Here is a 20,475-nt window from a genome sequence, read left to right as displayed (position 1 = left end):
ATTTGATGACTGATGCCAGGTGTTTTGCAGTGATTTTACATAAATTCTAACTATCTTAAGAGGGAAGAAATGCCCCCAAAACATTTTATTTCATTTCCATTATAACTCACTGTTAACTGGGTTGTCTTCTTGATATTCTATGGAAATTATACTCCAGATTAAAGACTGTCTTAATTTAACAAGGTGAAGCCACTGTTCTGAAAAGGAGTACAACTGGTTCTTACAGTCCTTGCCCTAGTCCTCATTTATTCTTTGTGCCCATATGCCCACATACCACTGAACAGTAATCCATTTCAGAATTCTGAGAAGCCAACCTCACCACTTACGTTTCTTGGGCCATGTACCTTTGGCTATTGGTGTAACTCTGAAATTTCTCTAAGAAGCATCCCCTTTGGGGTACAAATGAAGATACAGGAATGGTGATTATTTTAACTTCACTGATTGGTGCCTCTACCTCCATGACACAGAACCTCCAGCTTCCAGATGTTTTCTGGGATCACATTCTGACACAAATCTACAATCATTCTACTGTGGCCCCTTCAACCTCTGATGTCCAGGAAGCACTTGATGATAGTGCCACCTTACTGCAGCTGACTTACACAAAAACATTGACATTCCCTGGTAGAGGTGCTGGTCTTCCACAGCTCCATAATGTGAACGCAATTCAAAGCTGTCTGAAGGAGGCTCCATGCTCTTTAGTTTCTCCTGTGCCAGAATGTTCTCTGTGGCCCAGAGAGTGGAGAGAGAGATCACACCTTGCTTGTTACCCCAACCGAACTGTTTTTATTTACAACCCTTCTGACAGCAAATATGTGGGAGTTTTTCCTCACAACAATCAATTCTCCACCTGACTCAGGTCCCAACACCAAATGAGGGTCCTACAACTCAGTTCAATTCTGACACTAACTACTCAGAAGATATGCAGAAAACAACTGTGGGGATTTAGAAAACAGTTTAGACTACTTTCAAATGACCAATATACTTTGGGGAATAGAGCATTTCTCTCACTAGAAGATACAGTCAAACTAGGATTGCACTGAAGGGAAAAATAAGACAGGCAATAAATATAATTAGGGAAGTGGGGTGGGGGGGAAAGTCTTTCTTGATCTTCTCGTCAAGATAAAGGCAAGTTGAGTCATTTTTCTCTTTCTAATCTGTTTGTGTGTCCCAAGTATTTGTAGTGATTTTGGGGAATGAGAGCCTTCAGTGTAGAGCTGGCTCATAATTAAACTGGCTGCGCTCATATTGTGCAGGGCAGGGTGTGAGCCATGTCCCAGTTTGCATACGAAAGTCCCAGTTTACATGTATTGCTCCAAGTAACTATTCATTGTGCCCCCTCTGGCTCTCAAAAGTAAACATGGTTGCCCTAGCTTTAGATGAAAAATAAAAATAATTCCTTGTTAGGCTTCAGTGCCCCTTGTAATTAAAGCATGAAAAGTCATTACAGAAACAAAAGAGTTTTCCTTGAGGTTACAACAGGAAATTTCACATGCTGGTATTGCTTATTCTGAGAGGAGAAACCACTGCAAAGTGTGAATACCCCAAAGTGGATCATCTACTAACTTCCCCCCAAATCTCAACTGCTATCTTTGGACTCCAGGACCCTCTTCCCCTATTTATCAGTACCTGGTACACTGTCACTCTCTCTAACACTACTCCTGTCTTATGTCTTGGTTAATTCAGTATACACATAGGTGATTTTCCCAGCATGCTGGCCTCTGCCTACCTTGAACTGCTCTCCTCCAATGTTTGTGTTCTCCACCCTGCCTCAGCTATGCACTCCCAGGTCACGCCACAGACACTGTCATAAGCAATCTCATTTTATCTGCCTTGCTCTTTGACCACCATATCCCATGTCCCACCTGGCTTCTTCTAGTAACCTAACTCCAACAAAACTCTGACCCCCACAAGGACCTGCAATCATTAACTTTACTAATATATCACTGTGTCTCATTCCATACTGGTCTCTTTAATCTTTATAAGCGCCTGAAATTCCATGATCATTCACTACGATAATATCCTCGCAAAGGCCCTGAACTCTATTGTTCCTCTTTTGCATTTTCGCTTGCTTGGCAAAACCAGAATCTCTAGTTAAATTCAAATCTCTCCCACTCTGTGCCTATATCCCTGCAGCTAAATGTGGGTGGAGAAAAACACCTAAGAATAATGATTTATCTGGCTTTAAATTTATGATCATGAATCTTAACGCTGGGACTCTGAATGGTACCCAGCAACTCAAACTATATTTCCCTAGCCCATTCACCTTTCCATTTTCCTGTTTCAACATGTCGTGATTTCTTTTCTCTTCTGTACCCTCTCCCATAGTCATTCTCAGCTGATAACCCTATTTCCTACCTTACTAAGAAAACTAAAGCAGGAGTGACATGAGAAACATGGCAGAGGGAAAAACTACCTTTGTCTCTCCCCTTTCAATATACAATCAGTAAAATATCCACAACTCAAAGGTGCCTCTGCCCAACACAACAGGACACCAGAGAATTCCACGTGTCTGCACATCTAAGGGTGAATGGACGGAACACACAGAGGAAGCAGAACTGAGGCAACAGCAGTCTGTGTCTGCAATCCCTGTCATCTGACAGTGGCAGCATAGCCCATAGCTTCAGAGGACCTGGTAGTAGGAGAGGAAGCGACACACGTGACTCTGGCCTCCCAGTCAAACCAGCGCCCACAGCCACAGGTAGCTAGGCAGCAGCGGGAGTGGGGCCTGGGACCCTGTTCCTCCAGCTGCTGACATGCCCAAGACCCCACCCTTACCCCCCATCTGCAGTAGCAGAGCCCCCAAACCTTACAATACCAGACATGGTAGAGGTGCCTGCATGACCCCAGCTCCCCCTGCACTGTTTCCCTCCCCACACTACAAAGCCTGTGTCTCAGAGGATCCTGGATGCAAGGAAAGAGCCCACCATCCCAGTGACAACAGCAACTCTGGCAGAAGCAAGGCAGCAACCACCCTAGAGAAACAAGAAGTGGCAGTGAAGGCACGGAGGCACACCTCATGTAGATGGGGTGGAGGTTAGAAAGTGTAGAGCCTCAAATATAACCAGAGGCAGCTCAAGTGAGAGTAACCACAAACTTGTGTGATACCACCACCTACTGGAAGACAAAAGAAAGGAACCTAACAGCTAACCTGTCGTTTAATTTCAAATGCAGCAGCAGAGGGATAACTCATCAAGCAACATGAAGAACTGCAGTAACACTGTACCACAAAAAGAAAGTGACAATTCTCCAGAAATCAAACTTAAAATTACAGAATATTGTGATCTAACTGACAGAGAATTCAAAATCACTATCATGAAGAAACTCAGAGAGATACAAGAAAACTCAGAAAGGCAGTTTAATGAGCTTGAAAACAAAATTAATGAACAGGAGTACTTTACCAAAGTAACGGACATCCTTAAAAAGAACCAAACAAATTCTGAAGAACACCATAAACGAGAGGAAGAATGTATTGGAAAGCACTAGAAATAGAGCAGACCACGTGGAAGAGATTTAGTGAGCACAAAGATAGAAATCTGGAAACAACACAAGCAGAAGAGGGAAGAGAAATAAGATGTAAAAATATAAGGAAGTCCTATGAGAGAGATTTGACTCTTTTAGGAAAGGCAGCATTAGGATGAAGGAGGGAAAAGGGAGCAGAGAGATTAAAGAAAGTCCACAAAGTCCAAAAGCTAAGAGAACACCTAATTAGCCCAACTGAAAAGGCCTTCTCCAAGACACATTATATGAAAACTGCCAAAAGGCAATGACAAAAAAAGAATTTAAAAGGTAACCAGGGAAAAAAGGACAGTAAATTACAAAGGAACCCCCAATTAGGCTATCAGCAGATTCCTCAGCCTAAACCCTACGGGCCAGGAGGGAGTGCAGTGACATTCTCAGACACTGAAAGATAAAAACTGTCAGTCAAGAATAGTTCATCCAGCAGTTATCCTTCAGATATGAAGGAGAAGTAATTTCCCAGACAAACAAAAGCTGAGGGAGTTCATCACCACTGGACCTGCCTTACAAGAAATGAAAGGAGCTTTTCTACCAGAAACAAAATGGTCAAAATACACAAAACTTTAAGCAAGGTGATAAATAGACAGAACCAGAAAACTGTAATTCTTTATCAGAATAGGTTTTTAAACACTTTATTACAGTATAAAAATTAAAGATCTAAAAAAAGAAAGCAGAAAAATAACTACAGTTATCTCAGTATGGTAACAAACACAATACAAAAAAGATAATTTGAGACAACAAAAAACACAAAAGTAAGTGAAGACAAAATGTTATCAGCAAAAAAAAGGAATCTAACAGGAATCTCTTTATCAATGAGATGTTTTATACAAATCCCAGGGTAACCACAAAACATAAACACAGAGCAGAGACACAAAACATAAAAAAAGGAAACTGAGAAAAATACCATTAAAAAACCACCAAACAAAAGTAGCATGCAGAAACACAAGGAAAAAGAAACAATGGAGATACAGAGTGGCCAGATAACAAAAGATTAAATGACAATACTAAGTTCCCATCTATCAATAATCACCCTAAATGTAAATGGACTGAATTCACCAATCAAAAGACACAGAATGCTGGATGGATTAAAAAACAAGCCTCAAGTATATGCTGCCTCCAGGAGACACACCTCAGGTCTAAAGACAGGCTAAAGGTGAAGGGATGGAAGATGATACTCCAAGCAAAAAGCAGCCCAAAGAAAACAGGCATAACCACACTCATCTCAAACAAACTAGACTTCAAGCCAAAAAAGTTAACAAGAGACAATATAAAGGAGACAATTAATCAAGAAGTCATAATAGTGATCATTATATACGTACCTAACATAGGAGCACAAAAATATATTAAATAATTATTAACAGACCTAAAGGGAGAAACCGACAACAACATGATTAAAAGTAGGGGACTTTAACACCCCACTTACATCAGTGGACAGGTCATCCAAACAGCAAGTCAACAAGGAAACAGCAGCCTTAAATGAAAATTTAGGCCAGATGTATTTGACAGACTTGTACAGAATATTCCATCAAAATGTAGTGGAATACACATTCATCCCAAGTGCACATGGACTGTTCTCAAAAACAGCACACACTGGGACACAAAATAAGTCTCAATAAATTCAAGAATATTAAAATTATATCAAGTATCTTTTCTGATCCCAGTGGAATGAAACTAGAAATCAACTACAAGAAGAAAGCTGGAAAAATCACAAATATTTGGTGACTGAGCAACATACTACTGAACAATTACTGGCTCAACAAAGGAATCAAAGGAGAAATAAAAAATTACCTAAAGACAAATAAAAATGAAAATATGACATACCAAAATCTATGGGATATGGCAAAAGTGGTGCTAAGAGGGAAGTTTACAGCAGGACAGATCTACCTCAAGAAACAAGAAAAATTTCAAACAAACCATCTAAACTCACAGGTAAAGAAACTAGAAAATGAAGAACAAATGAAGTCCAAAGTAGCAGAAAAAAGGAAATAATAAAGCTCAGAGCAGACATAAATGAACTAGATACTAAAAAGACAATTAAAAAATCAATGAAACTAAGAGCTGATTCTTTGAAAAGATAAACAAAATTGACAAACCATTATCTGGACTCACTAAGAAAAAAAGAGAGAAGGTTCTGATAAATAAAATCAAAAGTAAAAAAGGGAGAAATGACAACACCACCAGAGAAATACAAAGAGTTATAAGAGAATATTATGAATAGCCACACACCAACATATTGAACACCCTAGAAGCGGAAATGGAACAAATTCTTAGAATCATATTACTTTCCCAGACTGAATCAGGAAGAAATAGAAAATCTGAGCAGACCGATCACTAGTACAGAGATTGAAACAATGATCAAAAACCTCCCCAAAATGGAAGTCCAGGACCAGGTGGCTTCATGGGTGAATTTTACTAAACATTCAAAGAGATTTAATACCTATCTTTCTCAAACTATTCCTAAAAATTGAAGAGAAGGGAACACTGTTTATGAGGCCATCACCTCGATACCAAAACCAAAGACAACAGAAAAAAGAAAATTAAAAGCTAGTATCTCTGATAAACATAGATGCAACAATCTTCAACAAAACATCAGTAAACCAAATTCAACACTATATCAAAAGGATCATACACCATGAGCAAGTGGGATTTATTCCAGGGACTCAAAGATGGTTCAGCATTTGCAAGTAAATCAGTGTGATATACCACATTAACAAAATGAAGGGTAAAAACCAAATGACTATCTCAAAGATGCTGAAAAAGCTTTTGACAGCTTTTGACAGCTTTTGACAAGATTCAGTATCTATTTATGATTTTAAAAACTCTCAATAAAATTGATATAGAAGGGACATACCTCAACATAATAAAGACCATATGTGACAAACCCATAGCTAACATCATATTCAATGGTGAAAACTTGAAAGTTATCCTTCTAATACCAGAAACAAAATATGAATGCCCACTCCCACTACTTTTACTCAACATAGTATTGGAAGCCACAGCCAGAGCAATTAGGCAAGAAAAAGAAATAAAAGGCATTCAGTTTGGAAAGGAAGAAGTATAACTGTGACTATTTGCAGATAACATAATTATTTTATATATATAAGACCCTAAAAACACAAAAAACTATTAGAAATAATAAATGCAATAAAGTTACAGGATACAAAATCAATATACAGAAATCTGTTGCACTTCTACACACTAACAAGCTAACAGAAAGAGAAATTAAGAAAACAATCCCATTTACAATTGCAACAAAAAGAATAAAATACTTTGGAATAAACTTAACCAAGGAGGTAAAAGACCTATACACTGAAAACTCTAAGACACTTTTGAAAGAAATTGAAGAAGACTCAAATAAATGGAAAGATATTCTGTGATCATTAATTGGAAGGATTAACACAGTCAAAATATCCTTATTACCTAAAGCAAACTACAGAGTCAATGCAATCCCTATCAAAATCCAAAGGACATTTTTCACAGAAATAGAATTTAAAAATTATAAAATGTATATGGAACCACAAAAAAAACCCTAAACAGCCAAAGCAATCCTGAGAAAAAAGAACAAAGCTAGATGTATCACACTCCCTGAGCTCAAACTATACTACAAAGCCATAGTAATCAAAACAGCATGATATTGGGAAAAAAACAGATACACATATCAAAAGAACAGAATTAGGAGCCCAGAAATAAACACATATATGGACAATTAATTTATGACAAACGATTAAAGAAAATACAATGGAGAAAAGATAATCTCTTCAATAAACGGTGTTCTGAAAACTGGACAGCCACATGCAAAAAAATGAAACTAGACCACTATCTCACACCATACATAAAAATTAACTCAAAATGGATTGAAGACTTGAATGTAAGACCTGAAACCATAAAACGTCTAGAAGAAAGCATAGACAGTATGCTCTTTGACATTAGTCTTAGCAATATTTTTCTAGATTTATCTCCTCAGGCAAGGGAAACAAAAGCAAAAATAAACAAATGGGATTATATGGTAGTTTTATAAAAAAAGCTTCCACAGAGCAAAGGAAACTTTTAATAAAATGAAAAGATAACCTACAAATGGGAGAAGATATTTACAAATGATATATATCCTAAAGGATTAATATCAAAATTATATTAAGAATTCATATAATTCAACAACAACAAAACTTGATTAAAAATGGGCAAAGGAGCTGAACAGACATTTTTCCAAAGAAGACATACACATGGCCAACAGGCAAATGAAAAGATGTTTAAAGTCACTAATTATTAGGGAAATGCAAATCAAACACAATGAGCTATCACCTCACACCTATCAAAATGGCTATTACTAAAAAGACAACAAATAACAAGTTTTAGTAAGGATATGGAGAAAAGGGAACCCTTATACACCGTAGGTGGGAATGTAAACTGGTGCAGTCACTATGGAATACAATATGGAGATTCCTCAAAAAATTAAGAATAGTACTACGATAGGATCCAGCTATCCCATTTCTGTGTATTTATGCAAAGAATATGAAAACAGTAACCTGAAAAGATATCTGCACCCCCAGTCATAGCAGCATTATTTACAATAGCCAAGATATGGAAACAACTAAAGTGCCCGTTAACAGACAAACAGATAAAGAAGATACAGTGTATATCTATCTATCTATCTATCTATCTATCTATCTATCTATCTATCTATCTATCTATCTATCCATCAATCAATATGCAATGGAATACTACTGGGCCATAAAAAAGATGGATCTTGCCATCTGCAACAACATGTATGTACCTAGAGAGTCTTATGCTCAGTAAAATAAGTCAGATGGAGAAAGACAAACACCATATGATTTCCCTCACATGTGGAAGATAAAAAAACTAATATACAAAAACAAGATCAATGAACAAACAAACCAAAACAAACCCATAGATACAGAGAACAGAGCAGTGGTTACCAGAGGGGAAAGGGTGGGAGTGGAGGGTCAAGTGGGTAAACGGGATGAACTGTATGGTGATGGATAGAAACTGGATTTTTGGTGGTGAGCTCATTGCAGTGTATACAGAAGAAGAAATATGATATTGTAGGGGGAAGGTAATAGCTCGGTGGTAGAGCGCATGCTTAGCATGCATGAGGTCCTGGGTTCAATCCCCAGTATCTCCATTAATAAAATTTAAAAAAAAAAAGACAGAGAAATATAATGTTGTACACATGAAACTTATGTTATAAATCAATGTAAACTAAATTTTAAAAAGAAAACTGAAACAATCAAAAGAGACTTCTTGATTCCCTCCACCATATCTGCCCACCCACCAGCATACTCTGCCTTTCCTCCTATTACCCTGGCCTAGATGAACTTTTCACGTTCCTGTCTAAGGCCTAAGGCATCATCTCCACTTTGCAGTAAATACCACCCTCTCTTTCCTAATTCAACAGCTTTTTGGACATTTCCAGAATTTTTTTCTAAATATTTTCAATCTGACATTGGCCGAATCTGACATTGTGCAGAACCACAGATACAGAGGGCTGAGGCTGACTGTATGTTTCTGTTCACGTCCCAGGGCCATGTCCTCTCCCCTGCCAACAAAATACAATTGGGAGGAACCCTGATCATCTTGCTATCCCAGAGGACATCGTGCTGACCTTGCATATTAATGCCATTATGCCAACTGGATCTATTAAGCAGAAAGAAACAAGCAAACAAAAATACCTTACTTACATATATGGTTGCCAAGGTGTGGGACCCAAATTCTATAAAATTTAATAGGTTTACTGTATCAGTGATATTTGCAGAGGCTCTATCATCTGGGGCCTGTTAGGATACCCCTTCTAAAATGAGATACAAGTTGCTGTACCATGTGCTTCCCCTCATAAAGGAAAAAGAACTCCACCTTACTCTGTGGGCCTCTTTCAAATTTGGAGGCAATGTGAGCAATATTTGAGCATGCTGCTCCAACCCATTCATTTGATAGCTTGTAAAGCTACCATTTTTGAAAGCCCTCCAGGCTTCAAAGTAAGTTGCCCTGACACTTGGACCCAAGGACCTAGCAGACCAAATAGTATTAGAAGGATCTGTTGTAGAGAGAGATTCTGTATACAGTTTGAGGCAAATTCCAGTAGGATCATCACAGCACAGACATCTAGGGGCTTGGTAAGGCCATACCTTCCTCTGATGGCAAATATTCTCCCCTTGAAAAGTGGCTATTGGTTTCCTACTGGTCCTAGTGTTTGAGACTGAACACATGACTACATGGCACCAAGTGACTATGCAACCTGAACGTCCCAACAGGAACCAAGATACTGGATGCACACAGCAAGATTTCCATTGTAATACTGGAAGCAGTACAAAGGAGACTGGGCCCCAGCAGGTCCAGAAGGCACAAGTATTACGTACGGTCAGTTGGCTCCAACTTCCAAAGAACCTATTCCTACCACTTCTATGCCTTTTCCTCAACCTATACGAGTGTCCTCTTGCAGAATTCCCAATGAGCAGTTCACAGAAGAGAAGAAAGCACAAGTCTAGTTCTCATATGGATCTGCCAATGATGTTACACTGACAAAAGTGGGTGTCCACTGTACTGCAACCCACTCAGGCATGACCACAGAGGACCATGATGAAGGAAACTCTCCAAGTGGACAGAACTTTGAGGGGTATATCTGGCTTTTCATTTCACAGCCTGAGGTACAAAGATTTATAATAACTTATGAGCAGTGGCTACTGGATTGGTTGGCTGGTTGGGGACTTGGAAAGAACTAACTGGAAAATTGGTGACAAGATAGACTATGTATGGACCTCTGGGAGTGGGTACAAAATTGTTAGAATATTTGTGTATCATGTATATATCCAGTGGAGGGTATCCATGATGGTGGAGGCTGTCAAAAGCCAGATGTTCATGAAGATCTATTTTGTGAATGTCAGGAAGCCTCTTTCTCCAGGCATCCCAGTGCTTGCTTAGCGGGTCCATATACAAAGTGGCCGTGGCAGCATAAAAGAAAATGTGAGCTAATAACATGGTTTTCACTTCCCCAAGGCTGGTCTGGCTCTAACTAATGCTAAGTGTCCAATTTGCCAAGAGCAGAAGTCAATACTAAGCCGCTGATATGGCACCACTGTCCAGGATGACAGGTGGCTACTTAGTAACAGAAGATTATGGTGGACTCCTTCCATCATAAGGGAACAGCTCTTTATACTTTCAGGGATGGCTACACACTGTGTAAAAGTGTATTTTTCCTGCTTGTAGAGTTTCTGCCAACACTGCTATCATGAAGTTACAGAATGTCTCATCCATTGCCATGGTACTGACATAACACTGTCTCTGACTACAGGCATATTTATGGTCAAAGAGGTTTGGAAATGGGCGCATGCTCTATAAATTCACTACATATCCCCATCATACAGAAGCAGCTGGCTTGATAGAAAAATTAACTGGCATTTTGAAGGCTTAATTATAGTGCCAGCTGGGACACCATGCAAGGCTGGGATGCATCCTACAGCACGGAGTACATGCCTTAAACCAGCAACCAATATTGCACAGAGCCAGAATGGACAGATGTGGGGACCATGGAGAGGAACAGTGTCTCTGTGCACACTGGCCTCCTAGGTGCTTCTCCAACATGCTAGACATACTCCTGCCCCCGTTTCCTCTACCTAAGTGCTTTCCTCTGCTCTATTTAAAATTGCAAAATCTCCCTTTACCTTCCTGATGACCCTTTCCCTTACCATGCTTTTGTTTCTAGCTCCTCTCACCCTCTAACATACTACACCATACAGATTTAGTTATTGTTTATTATCTATCTTCTCCCACTAGACAGTGAACTTTACAAGGGTAGGATTTTATTTCATTCACTATTCTATCCTCAGTGCCTAAGACAGTGTCTGAAATACAGTAGGTATATTTGAGGTCCCCAGCCCCTACCTTTTCTCCTTCTCTCAGACGGTGTATAAGCCTCGATTGCCTAACTTGTCCTTGGGCCTCATATTCTTATGGAGGCCCTATATGTACATAACTGAATTCGGTTTTTCTCCTGTTGATCTGTCTCATGTCAGTTTAATTCTTAGACCAGCCAGAAGAACAGTAGAGGGAAATTTTTTCACTCCCTAATAGTTGAATAAACTAATGAGAACACCTTAGTGAGAAAAAAAAGAAAAGGCTCCACCTGGAGTTTGTATTAGTAAATGTATTCTGTGGGAGTTTGAAATGTACAATGTTCCAAAGTCAAAGTCAAACTGAAAATTTAACATCTAGAGTATTAGCTGTGATGATGGAGTGACAGGAATTAAGATAAAATCAATCAAACATATTTGTGTAAAATACTTCCCTTCACCGACTTTCCACATGAACTTCCTTCTCAGTCTCCCAATTCCCAGGACTTCAACAGTTCCCTTTTTCCTCTCCGTGTTTCACCCATCATTTACCTGCTCTCCAAGGCTGCTTTCATGCTATGATGCCAGAGTGGAGTAGCTGCCCACAGCCTAAAATATTTCTTATCTAGCCTTTCACAGAAAGAGCTTGCCAACCAGTCTCTTATGTAGATAAAGATACCATAAAACTTACTATTTTTAAGAGTAGAGTTTTGTGACATTAAGTACATTCACATTTTTTTGCAATCATGAGCACCAACACAACTCCAGAACGTTTTTCATTTTCCCAAACTGAAGCTCTATCCCCATTAAAGAATAACTCCTCACCCCTCTCCTCCCCTGGTGGCAACCACCATCCTACTTTCTGTTTCTATGAACTTGACTACTGTAGGTACCTCATACAAGTGGAATCACACAGTATTTGTCCTTTGATGACTGGCATATTTCACTTAACATAATCTCATCAAGGTTCATCCATTTTGTAGCATGTGTCAGAATTTTTAAGGCAGAATACTGTTCTGTTGTATGCATGTACCACACTCTGTGGTATTCCTCTGTTGTGGACACTTGGTTTGCTTCTGCCTTTTGGCTGTTGTGAATAATGCTGCTATGAATACGGGTGTACATATATCTGTCTGAGTGCCCGCTTTCAATTCTTTTGGTATATACCCAGAAGTGGAATTGCTGAATCATATGGGAACTCTGGGTTTAATTTTTTGAGGAACTGCCAAACTCTTTTCCATAGCAGCTACACCATTTTACTTTCCTACTAGCAAAGCACGAAGGTTCCAGTTTCTCCACATCTATGTCAACGCGTGTTATGTTCCTTTTTTTTTTTTAATTAGGGCCATCCTAGTGGGAATGAAGTAATATCTCAGTAATGAAGTAATATCTCAGATTTTGACTTACATTTCTCTAATGATTAGTGATGTTGAACATCTTTCCAAATGTGCTTATTGGCCATTTGTATGTCTTCTTTAGAAAAATGTCTACTCAAGTCCTTTGCCCTTTTTAAATTGGGTTGCTTGGCTTTTGCTGTTGTTGAGCTGCAAGACTTCTTTATATATTCTATATATTAACCCCTTATCATGTAAATGATATGCAAATAGTTTCTACTATCTTGTAGGTTGTCTTTTTACTCTCGTAATAATGTCTTTCGAGGTATAAAATTTTAATTTTAATGAAGTCCAATTTATCTAGTTTTTCTTTTGTTGCCTATGCTTTTGGTTTCATATTCAATAAATGACTGATTCAATGTCATGAGCTTTTCCTCCATGTTTTCACATTTTTAGTTCTTATGTTTAGGTCTTTGATCCATTTTAACTTAATTTTTGTATATGGTGTAAGATAAGGGTCTAACTTAATTCTTTTGTGTGTGGATATCCAGTTTTCCCAGTACCATTATTGAAAAGACTACCTTTTCCCTACTGAATGGTCTTGGTGCCCTTGCAGAAAATCATTCGACCATATACGTGAGAGTTTATTTCTGGGCTCTCTATTCTATTCCATTGGTCTGTATGTATGCCTTTCTTTATGCCAATACCACGGTTCTGATTACTGTAGCTTTGTTGAGGGTAGAGTTTTACAGCAGAGGTCACAACAATTCCACAGAACTAGAGCAGGGAATCAGCAACCATTTTCTGTAAAAAGCCAGACAGTAACTAGTTGGGGCTTCAAAGACCTGTGGTCTCATCACAATTACTCTACTCTGCTACTGGAGCACTAAAGTAACCAAAGAAAATACTTAATCAGATGGGTGTGGTTGTGTTCTAATAAAACTTTATCTATAAAAATAGGTGGCAAGACAAATTTGCTCCAAGAGCAGTACTTTGACATTCCTTGGACTAGATAGAGGTCACAGTTGGGCATTTTCAAAGGTCTTCAGGAAGGCCAGTGTGGTAAGAACAGACGAGAGAGAAGGGAGATAAAGCTGGAGAGACAGGGACCAGATCACACAGACACTTGCAGACCTCAAGGAGGATTCGATTTATTCTCCCTCACCCATTCACTCACCAGACATCCATCAAAGACCTACAAGGAGTTAGGGGCTGGAGTTACACAGGAGTTAGGCTCAGTCCTCAGCCTCCTGGAGCTTTGATGGGGAGAAAAGGAATAAGCTAAGGAGTTTTAATACAGTATCACGTTTCCTTTCTGCATCATGGCATAAGCTCCATTCCATCTCCTGAGCCATGGGATTCCTGCTCTGAGCTTTTACTCTACTGCCTTACTTAGTCTGAGAAGTAGTTTGACTTTATTAATTCTCCCCAGGATGATTGCAACAGTCTATTCAAACAGCTCTCTGCCTCTAGTCTCACCTTCTTCCAAATTTGGCCTCCACAGTGCAGTGGGAGATATTTCTAAAATGCAATTCTGATTGCACTCTCCAGCTTCAAACTATGTTGAAGGCTTTCATCACTGTCAGAGTTAAGTCCAAGCTCTTAAGCTGCTATGTAAAGCCCTGCGTGATCAGGCCCTTGCCAACTTCTCAGCATCATCTGCTCTCTCTCCCCTTGGTGGGAAATGTTAGCTGACAGCCCAGGACATCGACTTATACACACAAAACAACACTTTTAACTCATGATTAAGCCCTGGGGTAACATTTACATCAAAGAAGATTATTTGTTATCTGTGTGAATTCTTTTTGTTAGTGTTTCTATTATAAGAACCATTATGAATTGAGCAAGACTTAGTAATAACAAGAGCAAACACATATAGAGACAATCTGTGCCTGGCACTGTTAAGTCATTTAATCCTCGCAACCATCATATGAGGTAAGTGGTATCACTGTCCCCATTTTACAGATTAGGAAACTGAGGCCTGGATGGGTTAACATCCTCAAGATCACACAGCTTATGTGTGTGCTGGTATCAATATTCAAACCTAGGAATTCTGACTCTATAACCTGTGTTACTAAGCACACAAAGCCTCCTCACTAAACCATAAATATGTTATTTAAAAATACTGACTGAAGCTGTGCCTATAGTCTAAAAGCATGGTCTCTGGATGGTAGCATGCAAATTCTGGGCCCTGACCTACTGAATTAGGTGTCTGGAGTTGGGCCCAGGAATCTGAATTTTTGCAAGCGCCCCAGGTGATTTTTAGTCACAATAGAGTTTGAGAAGCACTACTCTAAAACATTTATTCCTAACGAGTAAAGGCTTTAATGGTTACAAAGCGTATGACAAACACGTGAATAATTTTGACAAAAAAAGTAGAAATAGGATTTTTTGTAATGCACAAAGGTTTCAGATTATGACATAAAAAGAAAACAAACCCTAGTATGGAACAATGTAGTTTGTCATGGGCCTTGAGAGGATGAAGAAAAGTACAGGATAAACCTGAACTTGGAGCCGAAAGGTGAGATCAAACCCAGCACACCCACTAACCAGCTGCATGACTTATCGCCAGTTGCTTAACCAGAGCCTCCGTTTCTTCACTGACAGGTTAAAATAACAATCCCCTTGACCTGTTACCGAGATGGTTGTTTAAAATCTGGCAGAATGATATATGTGACGATGCTTTATGTGGAAGCACAGCTTGGTGATCAAGTTTCATTTTCTGCTGTAACTCTTTACAAAAGAACATATGCATTCTCCCTTCTACTCAAGACATGGATAGGATTTTGCAGTGTCTTAAGAGAACGCTACTTTCCTCAGTGAAGACTGCAGGAGGTACACAGCTGGAATGAGGGGTTGGCTCCAGGCTTGAAAAGACAGGTTAGTGGCTTCATCTAAGAGAATGGGGCCAAAGAGCTGACAGATAGTGGTAACAATATGATTACATGTCTCTGAACGCATCTGCTGCCTTACAATTTCTCCCCCCGGAAGAGTGAATGAAAATAGGCTGAAGGGAACCCTCCTACACTGTTGGTGGGAATGCAGTTTGGTGCAGCCATTGCGGAAAACAGTATGGAGATTCCTCAAAAGACTAAAAATACACTTACCATATGACCCAGTAATCCCACTCCTAGGTATATATCCAGAAAGAACCCTAATTCAAAAAGACACCTGCACCCCAATGTTCATAGCAGCACTATTTACAATAGCCAAGACATGGAAACAACCTAAATGTCCATTGATAGATGACTGGATAAAGAAGTTGTGATATATTTATACAATGGAATACTATTCAGCCATAAAAATGACAACAAAATGCCATTTGCAGCAACATGGATGCATGCCCCTGGAGAATGTCATTCTAAGTGAAATAACCCAGAAAGAGAAAGAAAAATACCATATGATATCACTCATATGTGAAATCCAAAAAAAAAAAAGAAGAAGAAGAAGAAGAAAAACAAACTTAAATATAAAACAGAAACAGACACACAGACATAGAATACAGACTTGTGGTTGCCGGAGGAAGGGGTGGGGAGGGACAGACTAGGAGTTTGAGATTTGTAGATGCTGACTGGTATATACAGAATAGATAAACAAGTTTATACTGTATAGCACAGGGAAATATATTCAAGATCTTGTAATAGCTCACAGTGAAAAAGAATGTGAAAATGAATATATGTATATTCATGTATGACTGAAAAATTGTGCTGTACATCAGAAAATGACACAACATTATAAACTGCTTATAACTCAATAAAAAAAAGAAAGAAAGAAAAAAAAAAACAAAAAAAAGAAAAGAAAATAGGCTGATATTCAGCCCCATGCACTTCTTACTGCCTGTCAGTGGTTTGCTGTCTACAGTAGCTTCTGTTCTGATTGGTCACTGTTTGTGCCACATAGGTTGTTAAATTTTTAAGTAACACCTCTGTTATATTCCATAATAGCAAGGAATGTTATTTAAAGCTTATTTTAAGCAGAAGCAACTCCCCTCTGCCTGGGATGATATAATGGGTTCATACTGGACCTGTCCACATCTCTGACCTTTCATTCTACTAATTGTTCTTAATGCCAAATAGTTTCAGTATGTTCATTAAAACAACATAATTTTAAATTTTCCTATTCTGTCTCGAGCATATTTCTCTAGCTGAGGAAGACACAAACTACTACACTAGAAAAACTCCGACAAATGTGGGGGAAAGAATTCTACTTTCAGGGTGGGGTTTCTTTCATTCATTGTGCAAAGCTGTGACTTCCCTGGTCCCCACTCTCCCTTCTTTCCTCTTTTCTCTCTTGGTTATCGCTTTTGGATTAAAAGTGACTTTCAGATAAACAGGTATCATTTAGGACAGGGAGCTACTCAGCTTAAAGAGGAACACTCTGAGGCCTCTCACAAGGAGATAAAAACGTATTAATTATGTTCTTTACTCGAACTGACTTTAAATCATGTCATAGATTCATAAGCCTTATAATCTTCACCTCCAAATGGTAGGAGGAAGACATCAGTTATTTTTCTAGATGCATAATTTTCATTTGAAGCAGAAATGTTCAAGTGACCACTAGCTACTCCAGCTGAGGCATGATATGGACACTGAATCCCCCAAATTACAAAAATATTTCTGGCTCTGCTCAAAGAAGCCCATGCAATCCAAGGAGTGGCCCAGCATCCCCTCTCGTTTGGGGTGATGTGGTTTACCACATCCAGGAACTACTTAACACAAGCCCCGAAATTTTGCGATAGTCCATCAAAGAGGTAAAACCAGGGCACAGATGGTGTCAAATTTTCCTCGCAGGCTGCTCTACATAAAACATGTGCTCAGCCAGATACTGTCATTCTGCCACCATCTCCCAACCCCTTCCCCTGCCAAAGCCAAAAACCTAGAGGGTTTTTGCCCTTGTTACTCAAGTCATGGTTCATGGACCAGCAGCGCTGAGGTCACCTGGGAATGTGTCAATGCAGAATCTCAGGCCCACTCCAGACCTACTGAATTCTGCTGCTTTTTAACAAGATCTCCAGGCGATTCATATTTAAAGTATGAGTCTGGGTTACTTGTTACAGCACATACCAGTAAAGAATCAAGATTTTCTACTCAGTATGAACACTTTGAAAATAACAAAAACAAGCAACTCACCTCAATTATGATCTGTGAAGTTGGAAAGAAAGCAGCCCAAACCCTGGTGGAGAGGCAGTGGTGACAAGGAGATTTCGATAGCTGTAGGCTTTGTCATAGAGACTTCAACCAAGATCCATGTCTATTAAAGTCCAGGAGCTTCCCTTCCGGCCAGCACTCCAGGTGCAAGAGAAGGATCAGAGAGGAAACTTAGCCCTAGGCCAGGTCCTGCAACTATCAGAACAAGCTAGCCTTGGGGAAAGGTCCAGTTCTCGTTTATTTCCTCGAGTTCCTTTTCCCTCCACCATTAGCGGGTTAATATCCACATTTCCTTCTCGATCACTGGGATTCAAACTGACAGCCTAACGCCTCCAATCAGCCTGGGATCCTTTTCCAGCGTTCCTGGCAAGGGGATGGGAAAAGGAAGAAATTCACGTGTGAGAGAGATATTTTTATATCTTTCTCTTTGTGCAACAGAATCCTGATGGCAGCATCTCCGACACTAACGACAACTTTCGTAAGGATCAAAACCAATTCTAGCAAATAGTTTTGCTCTGTGTAAACTTCCTGTCTTGCTCGATCTGATATAACAGGGGTCTCCTTTCACAAGCTCTGCCTTCTAGCAAAAAAGTACAAGCAGGAAGATAACACAGATTTGGAAAGGAAGTGAAAGAAACCAAGCACAGACAGTGTCAGGTTTCAGTGCAAAAGCCCACAAGAGACAGGAAGAGGAGAGGACTATATTTGGAACATGCTATCCTTCTAATGTTCTCCTTTCTAAACCAAAGTATAACAGGAAGTTAAGGCTGTATTAAATAGCCATTTCATATTCTGAAAACATGAAGGATGTCAAGTGGCAAAACATGACATTTACTAAGAGCTTCTGGCTCCACGCTTTACCAGCCTTGACAAGTTTTTCATCCAAGCCTCCCAACATAAAGTGGTGGTAACAATAATGCCTTCCTTACAGAGCTGGCATGGTAATATCATGAGATACGTGAAACGCCGATGACTGAACCTGCCTTGCTTTATAGTCAAGCCACTGTCCTGATTTCTTCCTCTCTACTGTGCATACCTACGCACAGATCAGGCATTCAATAAATATATATTGAAATGAAAGTTTAAAAAATTTTGACACTGTTAAGAAATTCCATCCATTTATTTTTACCATTTTTTTTATTGCGGTAAAATACATATAACATAAAATTTGCCTTTTTAGCCGTTTTTAAGTGTCTGATTCAATGGCATTAATTACATTCACAATGTTACAAAACCATCACCAGTATCCATTTCCAAAAATTTTTCGTCACCCCGAACAGAAACTCTAATCATTAAGAAAGAACTCCCAGGGTTTTTTTTTAATGTGAAGATCACTTTTTAATTTGGATGGGATTCCTCCTCCCTCATGGTAGTGGGTGTACTTTAAGTCTCCTGAAGAGAAAATATATAATAACAAGATAACAGGTAGCTCTTTTAAATAAATTTGCATTTTAATCATACAACACAACAAATCTTCGCACATTTGAAGTATGTGTGAGATTACTCTTCATTCCAGCTGGCAAAAAGGTTTAGAAGAAACCTTGAAATAAAATGTCTGCCATCTCTGTGGATATATATGAACTTCTTTAACTGTGTTCTCCTTTTTAAATTCATACGACTAATTGTTTCCTTTTGAAGGGAGAGAAGAGGAATGAGCATTGATTGACACCCACTGGGTACCAGCGAGGATTCAAATCTCATCTCATTCTTCATCATGAATAAGTGTGAAGTTATTTACATGATACTACTGTGATCCTGTGTGATAATTTTCTAGTTACTGTACAGTTGACCATTTTGCTGTGACGTAAGCCTGGGCAAAGCAGAGGTATCCGTGTCCTGCCTGGTATCTAACCGAGCAAGGCCTGTGTGTACTATGCTAGCAGTGCAGTTGTCTGTATATAAACACGAGCTGGAGCTAAAAAACAGACGAGTGCAAAATGCCAAACTTAAAAGAAGTGCCGATATATCCACAGAGATGGCTGAAATTTTATCCCAAGGTTTCTTCTAAACCAAATAAAACATACTCGGTAAATATAATTTTAAGGATAATTAAAACATATATTAAAAATAAATAACCATGATTCTAGGGATCAGCTAGACACCTAGGGGAGTAAAAGGAATATAAGACACAGTCCCTGTCCTCCAGGGGCTGACATCAAGGCTGGGTGGACAAGATTGACACACACAAGCTAAGCACAGAGCCGGCTGAATGCCGTGTTGGTGTGGGCTGAGGTAGGTGGAGAAGAGAGAGCCCAGCACAGAAGGAGTGGACTGTGGAGTGGACCTCACTTTCTAAAGATGGTCAACTTGCCTAAGGATTTAGTGAACTCTGAGCTTTGCGAAGGGCTCACTAACTGGGCTCAAGCTCTCAGGATTCAATTTGTCCCAGAACAATAAACATTAGATAAGTCCTTGCTTAACAAGTAACTGAAGCCCCTTTTCCACTGAGGCAAATCCAAGTGAATCCAATTTAGGAAACATACTGCTTTTTTTGACAGAAGGTAACACAAATTTTAATTTTCAAATCTCTTCCTATGTTTCATGTTTCATGTGACATGTAATTTTATGTTACTAAAAGCAATAAGACAATTGTACTTTAATGTAGAAAGGAAAAAAGGAAAGAAAAGGAAGGAAGGG

The 20,475-nt window shown here is 39.2% G+C and overlaps 1 protein-coding gene across 1 annotated transcript in view; it reads right to left on the bottom strand.

Moving 5' to 3' along the window:
* The window catches only part of ABCG2 (ATP binding cassette subfamily G member 2 (Junior blood group)), a 114,819-nt gene extending 96,403 nt beyond the window's left edge, over positions 1-18,416 (bottom strand). Inside the window, exon 1 of the mRNA XM_032498302.1 lies at positions 17,821-18,416. The gene's annotated coding sequence lies outside the window, so the exon portion shown is untranslated. The remainder of the gene's footprint in view (positions 1-17,820) is intronic.
* Positions 18,417-20,475: the final 2,059 nt, after the last annotated feature.

This window comes from Camelus ferus, chromosome 2 (assembly GCF_009834535.1).
Source record: "Camelus ferus isolate YT-003-E chromosome 2, BCGSAC_Cfer_1.0, whole genome shotgun sequence".
NCBI classification, from domain to species: Eukaryota; Metazoa; Chordata; class Mammalia; order Artiodactyla; family Camelidae; genus Camelus; species Camelus ferus.
The sequence above is the reverse complement of the archived record's forward strand: the minus strand, read 5'-3'. Positions and strand labels throughout refer to the sequence as shown.